Source organism: Triturus cristatus, chromosome 11 (assembly GCF_964204655.1).
Source record: "Triturus cristatus chromosome 11, aTriCri1.1, whole genome shotgun sequence".
NCBI lineage: Eukaryota > Metazoa > Chordata > Amphibia > Caudata > Salamandridae > Triturus > Triturus cristatus.
This window is the reverse complement of record NC_140594.1, coordinates 342,585,197-342,601,694: the sequence shown is the minus strand read 5'-3', so window position 1 is coordinate 342,601,694 and position 16,498 is coordinate 342,585,197.

Below are 16,498 nucleotides of genomic sequence, written 5' to 3'. Positions count from 1 at the left end.
AACAGGGTGCACAAAAATGTATAATGGGCATTCTTGAAGTATTAGAAGACAAAGGAATAAATATTGATTACTTATTTGGACTAAGTTACAAATTAGACCAGAACTGTGAAGATTGTTTATTCTTCCACTGAAATGCATGCAGAACGTTTCCTATTATTAATGATACCAGACTGCAAATCAGTGTCTTTTAACAAATTGATTAAATATTTGGAAAATATCTAATTTTAATGCTACAACGTTTTTAGACTAGATGGAACAAAATTAGAAACAATAATTGCCAACTTTAAAGCAAGTCAAATATCTATTTCAGGAAGAACGTCCACAACAGTGGCTATTATTTTCCATAAAGTAACTATTACAGCATCTCAACACCTTACTGTGTATTTAAGGTGTAACAGTGGATGGACACATTGCAATGATGCCCATTTGGATGCAAAGCTAGATTGCCTTCTACACTGGCTAATTCTTATATGTTATTTCTATAGTCAAGGTTCTAAGAACATCATTTGGCCTCCTGGGGGTGATGTCATTAAAAACCAGAAAGCATTCGTTTCTCTCCATATTCATGATTAGTGTTTTGATTATTATTTTTCCTAATGGACATAACATTCAGAAAAATGATTTTAAAAAGCAAGTAATAAATATATTTGTTTTCAATAATGTACCAAGTGCAATAGTAATATTAAATCTTTGAATATCTATTTATGTTAAGTAATAGAGTTAATATAGATGAAAGAAGTAATTAGGACAATGTAGTTAGTATAAAGCATAGTTATACATATTCATAATCATGTACTGTGCTGTTTTTTTATACAATCCATTCAATAGTTTTTTTCCCACTGTTCACTGATGAGGATACGTTCAAACAACTGCGCATGGTGAGGTTATATACAATCTGAGAAGAGTTCAAAAGGGAAACTGATACTGATATCTAATTATAATATAATGTTATTTTTTCTAAAGTAATATTAATGTTTTTAAACATAACTTGCTTGTACATTACTTTTTCTATTTAATAGCAGTTACTCTTCAACATTGAAAACATCTTTAGTACTGTTTAGGACAATACTACTCCAAAATACATTTACTAGATGATCTATCTAAATTACTTGAAAGGTAAGAATATAGAACTTAATGTTGATGATGAACTCTATATTTATTAGAAATATGTTACTCATCTACTAGACAACCTTTTAACATGTATGAATATCTCATTGGTGTGAAACAGAGATAATCTAGTACGCATAGTCTACTTTACATGTGTTTTCCCACCCTTAAAAAGCACTAACACACTCATTGAGATTTATTGAAAAATGCTAACACAAATAAAAGTGGCATGACAGTAGTTGTCCTTTTATTTTGCGTTTGACCTTGTAAAGCAAAGTCAGTCTCTTCAGTGAAACTAGTATAGAAATGTGAGTTTTAAAACACATTGCCAAGTACATTTGCCTCTATCCCAGTCCATTTAACTGTACTCAAAGGTGCACTGGAAATAGGCTGTAGATAGTGATATGTGTGCTTGAAACTGAAAGCGTATTCTGTTAAATGTGAATGTCTGACTGCTTGAATGTCTCAGGTATGTCTGTACTTCTACATGTTGTCTGACATGTGTGTTACAGCTGATGGACCTAATATAAATCTTTACGATATTCCCCAATACAAATTTTGTTAGAGCTACTTCACCTTTCAGTCCCAGAAGCACCCATCTATGTGGTAGGCAGGACTCATGGAAGCACTTGAACACACAGCTTCCAACTTCACTACCCTGTATATTAAACAAAAAGCGATCCATGGAGCTTCTTCCATACACATTTACAGAGTATGCAGTGTGAAACAGAGGTCATCTAGCATCTATAGATAACTTTACATGTGTTATTTTACCCCTAAAAGACAATGACAGACTCAATGAGGTCTTTAGAAAATGCTGACGCTAATAAAAGTGGCATAAGAGAAGATGGCTTTTGATTTTGGCCTGGCATGGCGAAGTCTGCCTCTCTAATGAAACTGGTAGAGAAATGCGAGGTTTAAAATGTGTTGCCAAATGCATTAACCTCTATGCTAGTCCATATAGCTCTCTGCAAACGTACATTGCAAGTGGGCCGTCGGTAGTGATGTGTCTCCTTGTAACTGAAAGTATATTCTGTGAAGTTTGTCTGACTGTTACTATGTATCAAATATGTTTGCACTTTTACGTGCAGTTTCATACATGTTGTGTAGCTGATAACCCTAACTTAAAAACTATATGGTCTATCATAACCCTGGACAAATATTGACAGAGGTGTTTCACCTTTCAGTCTCAGTACCACACGTCTTTTCTAAGGGGGAGTCATGGCAGCGCTTGAACACACAGCTTCATACCGGGCTGCCCTGTATGATACCCAGAAAAGGATCCCTGCAGCTTCTTCCACACACTTTTACAGAGCATATGGTCTCAAACAAAGTTATTCTAGTGCTTACAGGCTACTTTACATATGTCATCTCACCTCTAAAAGGCACTGAAACACTAATTGAGGTCTGTAGAAAGACGCTGATGCTAATAAGAGTGCCATGAGAGGAGTCGGCCTTTCATTTGGGGTTAGGTCTGGCACTGTGATGTCTGTGTCAGTCAGCAAACTGGTAGAGAAATGTGAGGTTGAAAACATGTTCTGAAGTACTGGGAATTTTAAGCCCAGCGGTGCAGGGGAACACACCCTATGACTTCGGGTTCTTCCTGTTTCAGACCTACAGAAACACAGAGTCTTCTGGGTGAAGTCAAAGATTAGTTTATTGGCTGCAGACCAATTACAGGTATCCTAGAAGTACAACAGCGTGTATGTTCTCAGGAGACTGCTAAAAATCACAGAAACGGGCTTCTTCTTAAATACAGAATATCCTGCTTCAGGCATACATTCCTTAGTTTACGATATGGCCATTACATGTATACATTACAAACGAAAAGGCAGAGTCATGATGACCATCCCACATTCCAGTTAAGCCAGCCCGTAATTATTTACCCAGCAAGGCTCAGATCCCACATCAGATATCGATAGGCCCCAATAAACATGAGCATCTCCTGTTTGGAAAACAAGCCATAAAGCAGGAACAGTCAGGTGAGAAAGAGATTAGCTGGAAGCTCGTGTAGGATGAAAAGACTTTATGGTGTGTCAAGCCCTGATGCTAATCACAGGTGGCCAGGGGACGGGGAACTCGTGAAACCGGACTGACCTGGGGCAGCGGAGCCAAGCTGCCCAGGTCACAGAAAAGTCAGAGAAAGGCACATGTGCTCTAAAAGGCCCGTATTTGCCTCATGCTATGTAGCCTATGTGAGGGCAACCATAAGATGGCCACCGATCTAAAATGGAACCCACGTAGTGATGTATAATAGCGTATACACAGTGCATTCATAGCTAAAACATTACACAAAGCACTTGTACATAAAGCATTAACCATTCGCGGTTCACTAATACCGGGATAGACAGGGGTAGGGCCCTGCCTCCTACGCGGTCCCAAATTGCAAAGTACGACAGACCCTCCTTTTGCCCTTACATAGGCAATAACTATACTCATTTCAATCCGAGTCTAGGTCAATATTCATGAAGTCATGGAGATGTTGCTGTAGCATCATCCTATTACTTAGCTCGTCCATCGATACAGGTTTCCTTACACATAATGTAGCACAGAGGCCACATATCGCAGGAGCACACTGTATGCACAGACAGAACAGGAAAAGGATGGCTAAGATCATTCCAATGACCATCAGAACTTTCCAACCCCAGGCAGATATCAGTTCCCAGAACCACCCCACCAGTGACCAATCTCCTTTATCCACGTGTATGGACTCAGATATGTTATGTAGTTTGGAGATGGCTTGATAAACTGTTGGAGCGTTGTCTGGTATGAAAATGCAACAACTGGATTGGATAACCTTACATACCCCACCGCGGTCTGCAAGTATGACGTCTAGAACCATGCGGTTCTGCAAAGTCATGAGGCGATCCGCCTGGAGCTCAGCTGTCAAATTACCAAGGGCACCAGCCGTAACATTAACAGTGGATTCAACCACACGAGTCAGTTGTCTCAGGTTCCTACTATTAACCATAGGTCCCCAAAACGGCAGGAAACCCAAAAAGAAATCACCCGCTTCCTGCCCGGCAGTATCCTCCTTACTAATCACGCCTCTCACAACTCTGGTCTTGTGATAGTCAGAGGCAGCAGTAAATGTTGGCGGTAGCAGATTTGCAATATAACATGTGCCCGAGAAATCAGGGGGCAACCATGTATATGCTCGGTCATTGCAGATAAAATATGTACCCTAGGCAGCCAAAAACGCAGGGGGAAACTGTGACGGGAAAGTGTACGTTTCAGTACAGTCACTTCTTCCCAGTTGAGCTCTAGGATTCTGACCATTACCTTGCAAACAGAACCGACCTATGTGGGGTACGACCCAGATTGGGGATGAGATTTTTCGCTGTCTTTCACCCAGACTAATACTATACCCCGTCGCGTTCCACCCTACATAAGCTCTCAACTCTTCTTTGGGAATAGATGAGTATGCATCGATATCTCTGCTCATATCGGCAACTCCTTTCATTAAAGCTTTGTTATTAGTGCTAGGTCTGATGGAACGCGGTTGTCGCGGGGAGTACGCATCTAGTGCATAGAGAAACATGGTCTGGAATGCCCATGACGATCCATTGTAACTATACGGCAGCACTAGATAGGGAATACCCTTATTAATGGTATGTGGCATTAAACCACACACCCAGCAATTGGTTGTATTCATGACTAGTTGGTGCTGGTGCAGGAGCTGAATAAACGAGTTATTCACAAACTCTGATCGTCTAGCTTGTTCATGTTCAGGCAGAGGGTGAAAAGAGTGTGAGGAGACAGTAGGAGGAGGTATAGGCTGTACAGTGGGTGCAATGGGCTCTTGAGAGGAGAAGAATACAAATCCTACAGTAAACCCTATCATACTACATAATACAAACAGGCATACAAATACAAAATGTTTGCTCTTCATTATTTTACACATTCTTGCTTTAAAGTTCATTTCCTCAGCGGGTCTCTTCATCTTGAAAAACTCCATCCTCTAATCGTGCCGCTCGCGGCGGGTGAGTATCTTCTGCTAAGGAGTACGCCTGTCAGTCCAGGGAACGCCCTAGACCAACCAGAACCGTGCATATCTGTTGGCAGAAATCTAGAATAAAATAAATGCAATTGTAATATTTGTACATTGAAAGTCTTGTCATGTGCAAACATATTAACTAAAAATAGTAATTGATCCATCAAAGTAAATACTCTGCGGCATCACACACCATCTAGAGATGCTGATCCCTCACAAACTCATAATGTGCAATCAAATGGTGTACAAATGAGACACCGCAACTCTATATATGATCTACTGGCGGTAGTTATAGTTGGGACCGTATTTCCATAGGAAATCTCAAAATTCTATTTTGAATAACTTTGGCGCCGGTTGACGAATCCTCGCGAAATTTTCAAAACTAATGGGGCGCTCCGCTCAGCTCTTACCCTGAAAGTCTCGGGGTGATTCGTCAAGCGGGGGCTGAGAAAAAAGGGGGGTCCCAAAACACGTTTTCCCCATGCATTTTCGCATAGGACCTTTAGTCGAAGGTACAGCCCGAACGGCTGAACAGAATTAGTTGAAATTTGGCAAAGAGGTAGTCCTCAGGTCAGGGATGTGCCTTTTGCATATATGGTGTCAATCTGTTCAGTAGTTCCTGAGAAAATTGCAGTTAAAAGTACATTAATATCTATAGCACCATAACGTGCGCAAGCGTAATTCTGATTGGTGGTTACATGTCAATCAACATTCGTGTTGGCCGCCATTTTGTGTGTTGTGTGCGTGACAGGGAAAAAGAAAGGTGGAGAACGTGAAAAGGGGGCAGGGTAGAGAGTTCCTGACCCCCTAGCCTTTGTCAGGGGGTCCCTGAAGGACCCCGAAGGGTGAAAAAAACTTTTTTTTTTTTTTCAAAAAATCGCGGGGTGTGCGCACATAGCGCGCACGGTGTGCGCACGGTGAACGCACGGCAGAAAATAATCATAAAAAAAATAGAATTAAAAATCAAGTGCATGTGTTTAGATGTTGGTTGGCTCTAAAAAGAGCTGTTGTGTTAATTGAGGAACAGAGGAACAAAAAAAAAAAAAAATTATGGGGTGGGGCATGTGTGCTGCTGTATCTTGGTCTCTATTAGGTTAATGCTGGTGTCACCATAAGAGAGAACAGCATTGCACATATTGCACCGTATATGAACCTTCTGGAACAGAGGGTGGATATCCAGAGGTCGAGAAGAAGGTGAAGCTGCAGCCGCAGATGAAGTGCTCGGCTGAGCTGCTGGCTAAGAAGCTGGAGTGTTGTCTCTTGCAGCTCGAGTACACTCCCGAGCATAAGCCTCAGGATGTACTCCACTAAAGTGCCTTAACATAGAGTCGATACTAAAAGAGTATTTTTTTTTAGGATCTCCTCTTGATAAGACCACTCCACAAACAGTGCAGGTGACTTTAGGAGCAGTCACCTTCTTCTGGCCCTCTGGAAAAGTAAAATATTTCCAAATAAATGAGGCTTTTTGTTTCCTCTGTCTTGGTGGCACAAAGGTCTCCTCCTCACTCCCAGAAGATGACTGCTGCTCTGCCATTTTCAAGTACTGGAGTACTGGAAACGCTGCTCAGCTCCTTCTCCCAGGGAATCAGAAGAAATAATGAGGGAAGTGGGTGTGGTGTTGGAAGATTCTGGAACTGAAATTACTATGAACCAATGAAAAGTGTTATTTCGTAATCACATGACTTGCCGTGCACGCACCGTGCGCGTACGGACACGCGCGCATGCGCGTACGGAGCACGTATGCATGCGCACACGGAGCATGTATTCGTACGCGCACGGTGCGCGCACCGTCAAAAACCCTAAATAAAAAAAATTAAACTGTTTATAAGTTTATAGAAGATATTAACTATGCTGTTCAACTTTATCCAAATTCCAAAAAAAAAAGAGCTGAGCCATTCCATATTACAGGATACAGTCAATCTATAACTACATACATAGGTAGCTTATTGTAAAATAAATATTTAAAAAATATAATAATACATTCATAAATTAGCATTTAAAAAGCCTTTGAAATTCACTGAAAAAACCATAGCTTTCACACACGTTATAGTTAGGAATTAGCATTTAAAAAACCTTGCAAATTCACTGAAAAAACCATAGGTTTCACACATGTTATAGTTAGGAATTAGCATTTAAAAAACCTTGCAAATTCACAGAAAAAACCATAGGTTTCACACATGTTATAGTTAGCTGGACATTTCACTCGTACAAAACCATTGAAATTCCCCTGTTATAGTTAGTTCAGCTAACTATAACTCGCGCGACCGCAATCCACTGCTGATGACGTCACATATTACATCACTCATGACATGCTCAGTGACATCACTCATGACATCACTGATGACATCTCAAATGACATCACTGATGACATCACTGATTACATCATCCTTGTGTAAGAGTGGCAGACCTCCTCTTATCCTAATATAAACTTTGATACACACCTTGAAAAATACAAACTAAAGTTTTGAAAACTATAGAGATACCAATACCAGTTAGAACAACCTATTCAGTAATTCCAAAATCTACATACGCATCCACTCATTCATCAACACTTCTATATAATCACTCATACATGTACTCACTTATAGAAACACATACTTATTTATACAGGAACTCTTCCAATCTCTCACTCTCATATATCCTCACTTATATACATCAATACTCACATATACTAGTTTAAAACATATGGACTTACTCATAAAGACACTATTGAGACAGTCATTCACTCTCTTACTCACCCATACACACACTCATCCACCCATACTGTCCTGCTCACATACTGTCTTCAAAACACATACAAACAGTGAGTCACTCATTCATGCATCTATACGCTAAGTAACATCCCCCACTGAACCATACAGACACTCATACTGATACTCTAAAAACGAACTAATAACCCATATACACACTCATGTAGCTACTCACCAACCCATGCAGCCACTTATACACAAAGTGAGACACTGATACAGATATTTAAATATTTAAACATTACTCACTAATATTTGTATTCACTAAGATACTGTTAAAAAGTCAGTTATACAATTAATTTTACAAAAAAAACCATCCATTTAGACACTTATTTACCCATTTATTCTTCCATTAACCTTTAGATATACATATATAAAAAATATTTATTTTTCAGAAAGCCACATATTCACTGGATGATGTCATCAGTGATGTCATTTGAGATGTCATCAGTGATGTCATGAGTGATGTCACTGAGCATGTCATGAGTGATGTAATATGTGACGTCATCAGCAGTGGATTGCGGTCACGCGAGTTATAGTTAGCTGAACTAACTATAACGGGGGATTTCAATGGTTTTGTACGAGTGAAATGTCCAGCTAACTATAACATGTGTGAAACCTATGTTTTTTTCGGTGAATATATATATACATGGATTTAAATACACAAACACAATTATTAATATATATATTTTAACAATATTAATACAAAAAATGAAACAATATAAATAATCAATATAATATTCCCACACCAATGTATACAACAGTAGCGAAAGCGTTAAACTCAGGAGTAAAATTTGATATTACCACTCCAGTCAGTGCAACAGTGGGGAAAGTGTTAGACTCAGAAGGGGTAAAAGTTACTGTTCCCACTCCAGTCTGTGCAACAATGGGGAATGTGTTAAACTCAGGAGGGGTTACATTTACTATTCCCACTCCAGCCCGTGCAACAGTTGGGAAAGCATTGGATTCCAGAGGGGTAAAACTTACTATTCCTTCTCCAGTCGGTGGGACAGTAGGGAAAGTGTTGGACTCAGGAGGGGTAAAATTGACTATTTCCTCTCCAGTGGGTGAAATAGTAGAGAAAGTGTTGTATTCAGGAGGGGTAGAATGTACTTTTCCGACTCCAGTCTGTGCAACAGTAGTGAAAGAGTTGGATTCAGGAGAGATAAGATTTCTATTCCCACTCCTGTCTGTGCAACAGTAGGGAAAGCGTTGACAGTAAAGAGAGAGTAGTTTATTTCAAACAACTAGCATATTTTAACAACTCTACTAAATAACAAAGAATATAAATATTTAAAATGTAAAATAATATGTTTACATTTTAACAAAATTAAACTAATTACATAAATATTATATTCTTAAATAAATATTATCAATTAAAATAAAATAATATTAATTTCATAAAAATCCACACTATGGACCTGATTTTGATGCCGGTCAGTCGGACCACTGGCCGCTGGCAGCTATTGCGGCGGTCAGGAGACCGCTGACAAGCATGAGGGAAGTCTGACTCTGTACAGCACCTCCTGCACATCCATGCAATGTGTGCCATGCATCATGTCATGCATGGCACACGATGCATGGAGGTGAGTGGGGCACTTCATGTGCCCACAGGGCCCCTTTTCATTGGCCCACAACCAATGGGGGCCCTGTTTAGGGCCCCCAATATCCGTTTACAACAACCATTTAATGGTGGGTCTCTCTCCATGAAAAGGCTGTTGGAAAGGGACATTGTAATCCTGACAGCGGTACATGCCTTGACACCACTGCCATTCCCTGGCCTTCTTCCAACCACAGAACCATCAGGATCCAGGATCCTGGCGGAGGTGTGGCGTCAGGCTGATTTCAGTCTGACCACCAAACATCCAAATCGGGTGGTTGGACTTGCTGGGCTGTCAGCGGTCAGACCACCACCAAGAGGATGTCAGTAGTCAACCACCAGCATCGTAATGAGGCCTATATTCTGACAATCATAACAATTGAAATGTAATTGAAATTAATTTTACATTTCTTATTACTTAAATACATTCCCATCCTATACCTCCATAAGCTAAAAAGCACACACCTAAAATATAACTTAAAAAAATCATAATTTCACAATTTACATGAGTATAAATTCAATAATTAATAATGAATTAGCAAAAATGATCTTTTAATTAACTTCTCACTCAGTTCCACTAAAAAAGCCAACAACTCACATCGCAAATATATCTTACAAATTATAATAATTACACAATTTACATATTTAGGACCTGATTACGATGGCGGTCGGACAAGCATCTGACCACCATTGCTGCAGGCAGGTGACCGTCCCACAATGAGTTGGCGGTCCCACCCGCTCTATTACTATATGACCACCATGCAGCCGGTTATAAAATGCCTTTTTCAAATGCGGCTTCAGTTTCAGCCCTAAAAAGGGCTGCAGCACAAGCTACGTAGGACAGGGACCCTGCTTGGGGCCCCCATAGTCCGTCTCAGTCTGCCTTTTCTTGGCAGTGAAAAGACATTCAGAAAGGGACATCCTAATCCCTACATGGTGCCTGCACAGGCACCGCCTCCATTGTAGGGATTAGATTCTGACCACCACCCCGACTGCTTCCTTGTGCCTGTCGGAAGCGGAGGTCTTCTGCCCAACATTATATTACAGTCGGGTAGACTGTTAGTGGCGTTCCACCCAACATCATAACGAGGGCCTTAATAATGTATATATATTTATATTTTTTTTAAACTTTGTGTATTGACATTTCTTCATTACATCAATACCACAATTACAAAGTGCAGTAGACATTACATTAGCAGTCCATGAACACAGCAGCACAGTACATTTATTGAGTTTAAATACACAGGGCCCAGCATATAGTAGTCATTATAGGCACAAGTGGTGGATGAAATATCACGGCAGTCACATTAGTGGTCAACCTCTTGGCCTTGCGGCCTATCGTTCTCAGTTCGGTGGGCGGTTTGCGATGGTGCAACCCCATCTTCCGTGTCTGTTGCAGCTATTCTGAGCAGATACTAGTGAGCGGCTTCCAGACATCACAGGGGCGTGAGCAGGGGTGTAGCAACTCTGCATAAATATTGTTTTGTTCCTGGCAATAAGTAAGGTCATTCAACCATTCCTTAAATGTTGGTGCTCTGCCCCTCTCCCATCTTCAGGCAATTTAACATTTGGCCACAAGTAAGGCTGTCGCCAGAAATTTTTTAATGCGACCTTTGTGTCCTGGCATGTATCCCAGGAGACACATTTCTGGTGTAAGAGCCAGCTGCACCTCCATCATGTCTCCCAAGGTGTGTCCCACTTCCGCCCAATATTGTGCTATGGTACTACATTCCCAGGCCATGTGTAGGAAGCCCGCTCCCTCCCGCCTATGCGGTCGCATCTGTCGCTTTCTCGTAGTTGGAGTTTGTGTAGCTTTACTGAGATATAATACATTCTATAGAGGAATTTAAAATGGTCAATTCTAAACTTGCTGCTGGCAGTGATACTTTCAGTTTGTTGGCAGCTGTAATCCCAAGCCTTCTCCATGATTGGATGTCCCAATTCTGCTTCCCACCCCTGTTTTTCTCGCAGAGTATTGTGTGTCCCCGCCCCTACCGAGGCCTTATTTATTCAGGACACGGTGTGTGAAACCCCTGCCTGTATTGTTTGGTGCAATGGGAGCAATGTAGGAGGTTCCTCTGGAAATGCAGGTGTAGCAGTTTTGACAGCTTGTCACCAATGGATATATAAGAAGCGGTCCATGGTGGTGGGTGATGTGTCGCCTAAAAATTCAGCCGCAGTTTTGTACTGCCCCTGATTGTACATGTCTCCCCAAGTATGTATGCCTAGTTTGAGTAGCCTGCGCTTACAGATCCCTTCCCGTGTAACTGGCAGGTAATGTTGGTCAAGTAGAGGAAGTAACGGGGAGTATAGCATGGAGACTTGGGATCTTTTGGCGATGGCACGCACACATTATTTGTACAAGCCACGTTATACCTCCTTCCCCTGGCTGTTTTGTTATCCACTCCCAGGAACCTCACCAGAGGTAGTGGTGCCATAAACCCCTGTTCTACAGCTAAATGCGTCATAAAGGGTGGAGGGGTGAGCCAATTTGCCGCGAAGTGCACCTGAGCACTGAGATAGTAGAGTTCAGGATCTGGTGCTTCAAACCCACCCTGAGCGAAAGGCAATGTGAGGGTGCACCATTTTATCTGAGGTTGTTTCCCACCCCATGCAAGATGGATGAGTTGCCTCTTTAGCCGAGTGAAGAAAGGGCGGCCCGGGGAGAAAGGGATATTCGTGAATAAGTATAAAAATGTGGGCATGATGACCATCTTCATTAAGGCTATCCAACCAGCCAGAGAGAGAGGGCGGGCGATCCATCTATTGATCAGGTCCTCCACCCTAGCGAGAGCCACCCCATAGTTGGCTTGCAGTAGTTCTTCCCTGTCTCTGGTGACAGTGATTCCCAGATACCGGATCTCATCATCACGCCATAACAGTGGATAATCCATTTGAAACAGAGTGGTACAATTCGTGAGTGGCATAATTTGGGATTTACCCCAGTTGATGGTAATGCCATAGAAGCCCCCACATTGTAATATTTTGCGTATCATAGCGTTTAATCCGTCGACAGGATTTAACACATATAACTTGATATCGTCCGTGTAGAGCGATATTAATACGGGCCTTGTGTGGTAGTCCAGCACATATGGCTTGTGGTGCTGTTGTAGCATGGCTGCCAACGGTTCCATAGCTAGCGCAAATAGCAGGGGTGAGAGGGGCACCCCTGCCGCGTGCCTCTGGTAATGCAAAAGGCGGGGGAGCATTCTCCATTCAGTAGCAAGGAAGGGCTGGGTCAGTTGTACAACAATTTTATCCCTATTCCAGGAAGTCAAACGCTTTGGTGTCGTCTAGGAAGACCGCCACCGTCTGTTCTTCCTTGTCGATGTCTTGCAGGATTGAGAAGAGGGGCCGCAAGTTATGTGAAGTTGATCTGCCAGGTATGAAGCCCGCTTGGTCAGGTCGATTTAGTCCATCCATCAATAGTGTTAGCCTTTTGGCCAGAAAGTTTGCTAAGATTTTGACGTCACAGTTTATCAGTGAAAGTGGTCTATATGAGTCTGTGGAGTCGGGGGGCTTGCGGGGCTTCAGTAGTGAGACCAGCATTGCTTCCTGCATGGTAGGCGGGAGTGTCCCCGTTTGGGCAGCTTCCTCATAAACTGTATCCAGGAAGGGAGCCAATGTGTCTATGTAGCTTTTATAGAATTCTATACCAATGCCGTCTGGTCCCGGCGCGTTGCCGGTATTTATTTGCATTATGGCGTCTGGTATTTCATCTAATCCCAGGTCAGCCACTAAGAATTCCCTCTGCCGGTTGACAAGACAAGGCAATTCAATCTGCTGCAGATATTGCGGAGTCTGATCTTGTTGCGACGCACACGACGTATATAGTGTACGGTAAAAACCCACATTATGGCCGCCGTGTCTCTATGTGGTACCCCTTCCCTATCTTGGATAACAAGGACATGATTTGCCGTTCTTGGAGGCTGGATGGTCTCAGGGAGCGCTTGGCCAGGACGCTCTCCCTCGCCATATCGACGCCCCGTGTGATATTTGCCTCTGAAGAGACATTCCCTTTCCACTTCGGCCTGGTACTCTGTTAGGGTCTCCCGTATCTTGGCGTGCGTGGGGCCTGCATGTGACCCCTGTACAGTTGTCTCCAATTGCTTAATCTGGCTTTCCAGGCATGCAATCTTTGTGCAGATCTCCCTGAGAATTCCCCCCGCCTTGGCTATGCAGTGGCCTCATATTGTGACCTTCAGCGCTTCCCACACTGTGGCCAGGGATGGCACTGAGTCTATATTAATTCTCAGATATTCTTCTAGTGTTTCCCCTTGTTCAGATTGAAACACCACATCCAGGAGCACCGCAGGATACAGATGCCATTGTCTAGTTTGGGGTGACATCCCCAGGGGTGTCATGGACATGAGCACAGGGTAGTGATCCGAATAAGTACACGCCAAATGTCGTGAGGTGGGAGCATGGAGTGCAATATCTTGTGACACGAGTCACATGTCTAACCTGGACCAGGTATTGTGTACTGCTGAGCGAAACATGACCTCGCGCTGGGCCGGATGATGGTGGCACCAGATGTCCACTAGCAGATTTTCAGTGACTATTTGTTGGAGTTGGCACTGCGCTTTGGAGTAGTGATGTGCAAGTGGGTGGGAGCGGTCATCGGAGGGGTGTAGTGTTAAGTTGAAGTGTCCCCCCCATATGATGTGGGTCGAAACTATATTGACAATGCGTGCCCATAAGGTAATGTAATAATCTTCGTCATCCACATTAGGTCCATAGCTGCACACCATCGTGACGGAAACCGATGCCAGCCTCCCCCTTGTCATGCAATATCTCCCGTGTGCGTCCAGTGCGGATCCCTCCTTGATGTATAGTACCGTTTTTTTAATAAGAATTACTGCTCCCCTGGAAAAGGCAGAGTACAAGGAGAATTATCTATGTGAGGCCCATCTTGTGACAAACTGGGGTTTTTTGTGGGGGAGTGTATGTGTTTCCTACAGCATAGCTATGCTGACGTGGTGCCATGCGTGTGCATGGGTGTGTCAATGTTGCACTGGTGGCTGCATGTGAGCAGTATTTACACAATCTGAGTAATAGGACTATCACAAGAAATGCCAATTTCCTAATGTCTACCTTTCTACCCCAAAATGCCCCCCACAATGGCGACTCCAACTTGCCGTGTACTACACCCTCCCTGTGAGCACCTCCCGATACCTCCCAAAACAGTTGGAACATTTGTGTCACCAATCTCCTGAGTAAGCACTGCCCTAGCCATATAATGGAATTTAATATCAGCCGTAGCATGGCATGGTCCCAAAACAATATCAGGCTTACGCAGTCCAATAGTAGGTGCAGTAACAAACAAGTCTTAGAGTCCTTGGTGGTCCATGGTGACACTGTCCCTCCAGCAGAACAACAGTGGCAAACACCTAACAAAAAAAAAACCTTGGTTGAGGAAAAGGGGTGCTTCCTTAGAGACGTGTGTCCCAGGGGGCGTGGCGGCTCCTCCTACACCATAGTGGGATGTAGAAGGGGGCCCTGGATTGCTAGCACATTAACTGACAGGGTCCTCACATCCATAGAAAAACGAAGGAAAGGGCAGGATACAGCACATTTATCACAATTAATATTACCTGTGTGTTGGGGCAAATGTCTATGCCAACAGAGTCAGTATGGCTACCTGTCTTCAGCAACATGTGTGGTTACAGTCGGTTCTCTCAGTCCTCTTCTTGATGCGCCGGGCCGTTTCCGCTGGTCGACGGGGACCACTCCGCTCTCCTGGCTGCCAGCACAGTTTTTTTTTAAGTAGTCCGCCGCTTGCTGTGGGGTGGAGCAGATGTACTGCTGACCGTCGAAGCTGATCTGTAGGTGGGCAAGATAGAGCATTGCGTACTCCACTCCTTCCTGCTGGAGTTTCTTCTTGATGGGGACGAATTTCTTTGGCGCTTCCTGAACATTTAAAGTGAAATCAGGGTAGACTGAAATGGCAGTGTTTTTGAAGACAACGTTTTTAAGTTCTCTTGCCTTACGCAGGGCTCTATCACTGTCTCAATTGTTGAGCAGTCTCGCGACTATGGGTTGAGTCAGTGCACTCGGCGGGGCTCTAGGAGCCAACGTATGGTGTGCACTCTCCACTATGAGCATCTTGGAGAATGCCTCCGAGCCAAAGCAGGTAGTGAGTAGCTGCTCCACATAATCTTTGAGCCTTCTTGTGTTGGTGGTTTCGGGCACACCAGTTATGCGTATGTTAGTCCTCATTTTTGGCTGCAATCACCTTTAGCAGTTTGTCCATGTCTGTGAGTTGCCCCACCGTCTGCGCCTGGTCGTCCTCCAGGGTAGAGATGCGTGTTTCGGCCTCCTTGATCCTCTTGTCTTGTTTTTCAATCTTCTGGGTGAGCTGGTCCTCTCTGGCACACATGGAGTCCATCTTCCCCATAATGGAGGCAAAGCTTGCCTTCATTGTGTGAAGTAGCATCTTCATATCTACATCATCTGTGTTTTGTGCCTCTTGGCCCGCGCTGTCCTGTTCTGGATCAGGCATTTGCCCTCTGGTCATTTTGCTTCCCATCCGGTTTCCCCATTGTCACGGCCCTCCAGGTGAATGGGGGTCACCACCACAAAGTCAATCCTCCGGTGGCGCAAGGAACAATGCTGGATGCAGGCACCATGTGGCTCGGGCAGCGTCCTCGACCAGTCGCAGAGTGGAGGGGCTGGAGCAGTGTCTCGGTGCCCGTGACACCCAGTCCGTGAAGGGCTGTAGGTTCTGTGTGTCCAATGTGAGCCCCAGCCCTGCACGGGTGGGACTGGGTCTAGGGCCTGGGCCAGGCCGGGTCCCGGGAGCGGGTCCGTGTGTCCCCTATTCAAGGGGTGGATGCCAGAGCCTCTCAAACCTGGATGACCCTATAATAGAGCGGGTGGTGTGGGTGTCCCCCACTGGGCGGTGTATGAGCGATTCCTTCAGGCACCAAATCTCTTCTCCGGGTGGGCCGTGTATGCCACGTGGCGCAGGGGCGAGTAGTGAAGTTCATGTCCTCTCTGCTCGTGCCTGGCTCAATAGGTATGGAGGGGGCGCAGCTCCTTATGTGGTAA